The sequence below is a fragment of the Carlito syrichta genome, unplaced genomic scaffold (genome assembly GCF_000164805.1).
Source record: "Carlito syrichta isolate Samal-C Ts95f unplaced genomic scaffold, Tarsius_syrichta-2.0.1 Scaffold315848, whole genome shotgun sequence".
NCBI classification, from domain to species: Eukaryota; Metazoa; Chordata; class Mammalia; order Primates; family Tarsiidae; genus Carlito; species Carlito syrichta.
This window is the reverse complement of record NW_007259944.1, coordinates 567,835-570,167: the sequence shown is the minus strand read 5'-3', so window position 1 is coordinate 570,167 and position 2,333 is coordinate 567,835.

The following is a 2,333-nucleotide window of genomic DNA, read 5'->3' as shown; positions in this document are numbered from 1 at the left end:
AATTAAAAAACTAGAAGAAAAGAACTTCCACTCAACCTGAGCCACAGACCTGAAGCCCAAGGCTAAAGACAGACTTTCAGGACTCATTTATTGCACACCCAAACCCATATCTGTCTATACACGCCACTGCCCTAAACTATTTTTTCCAAGAATACCCTTGTTTACGGAGACGGTGTTGCCTAGAGGTGAAGAATGTTCTTTATCCCATCAAATTACCCACATTATTCTTCTCAGACCTGGAAACGACAATACAGAAATTCATATGGAAACATAAATGACCATGAATAGCCAAAATAATCCTCAGCAAAAGAACAAAGCAGGAGCTATCACACACCCAGACTTTAAACTTTATTATAAGGCTACAATCATCAAAACAGCCTGGTATTAGTACAAGAACAGGCATATAGACCGATGGAACAGAATAGAGATGCTAGAAGCAAAATTTCAATTCCTCAATCAATTCATCTTTGACAAAGCCACCACCACTAACCACTAGGGAGAGGAGATCCTATTTCGTAAATGGTGCTGGGAAAACTGGCTGACCACATGCAGAAGATTTAAACAGGATCTCTACCTATCACCATGCACCAAAATCAATTCTAGGCCAGGCTCTGTGGCTCAGCCTGTAATCCCAGCACTTTGGGAGGCTGAAGCAAGTGGATTGCCTAAGCCCATGGGTTCAAGATCCACCCGGGCAACTTGGTGAGACCTTGTCTCTACAACAAATCAAAAATGGGCCAGGTGTGGTAGCGTGCGCCTGTAAAGCTCTGGCTATGTGGAAGGCTGAGGAGGCAAAAGGATCACCGGAGCTCAGCAGGTCGAGGCTGCAGTGGCCAGGAGCGTGCCACTGCACTCCAGTCTGGGCGACAGAGTGAGACTCTAACTCAAAAAAAAAAATCAACTCTAAAAGTATCAAAGACTATAAGAAACCTCAAACTATAAGATTCTTAGAAAACGCAGGGGACACCCTATGCACATTGAAGTAGGTGATCAATTCCTGATCATAACCCCAAATACCCATGCCATAGAGTTAAGATAGACAAATGGGAACTCATCAAACTGAAAAACTTCTGCAAAGCAAAAGAAACCATCAAGAGAACAGGAAAACCAAACAGCCCTATTAAAAAGTGGGCAAAAAGGCCAGGCATGATGGCTCATGCCTGTAATCCCAGCACTTTGGGAGGCAGAGGCGGGAAGATTGTCTGAGTCCACGGGTTTGAGACCAGCCTGGGCAACATGGCGAGACCTTGTCTCTACAATAAATCAAAAAATTAGCCAGGCGTGGTGCTCCGTGCCTGTGGTTCCAACTACTTGGAAGGCTAAAGCAGAAGGATTGAGTCCAGGAGGTTGAGACTATGGTGACCGTGAGCATGCCACTGCACTCCAGCTGGGGCAACAGAGGGAGACTCTGACTCAAACGAAAAAAAAGCAGGCAAAAGATATGAATAGGCATTTCTCAAAAGAAGACATATGGGCAGTTAACAGACATGAAAAAGTGCTCAGCATTACTAATCATCACAGAATTGCAAATCAAAACCACACTGAGATACCACCTAACTCCAGTTGGGATGACCATTATTAATAACTCAAAAAACAACAGATGCTGGCGAGGATGTGGAGAAAAGGGAATGCTTCTACACTGTTGGCAGGAGAGTAAACTAGTTCACCAGTTCATCTTTTATGGAAAACTGTGGCGATTTCAAAAAGAACTAAAAACTGACCCTTCATACGATCCAGCAATTCCCCCTCCTGGGAATATACTTGGAGGAACTCAAATCATTCTACAAAAAAGACACCTGCACATGCAAGTTTATTGCAGCACTGTTCACAATAGCAAAAACATGAAATCAACTCTGCTGCCCATCGAAACTGGACTGGATAAAAGAAAGTGGTACATATACACAATGGAATATTAAGCAGCCATAAAGACAGACAAACATGTGGACTTTGAAGCAACTTGGGTGGATTTAGAGTCCATCATACTCAGTGATCTATTACAGAAACAAAGAACTGAGTACCCCATGTGCTCACTCATAAGCGGGTCCTGAACTTTTATCACAATACTGCAAAAGAGGGATTGGCAGAAGTGGGATATTGCCAGGGCGGGGAAGGGGGGTAAGCACATAACATCACTAAGGGTACCTGGTCCTAAACCAGGGGAAGTGAGGACCAGTGGGAGGCCCAAATTTCACCTGTATGTAGACCACTTATGTACCTGATCCAGACTTGTACCCCACATCTTAAAGTAAAGAGAGACAGAGGAGTCGGGCTCAGTGGCTCAGCCTGTAATCCCGCACCTTGGGAGGCCAAGGTGAGTGGATTGCCTGAGCCCG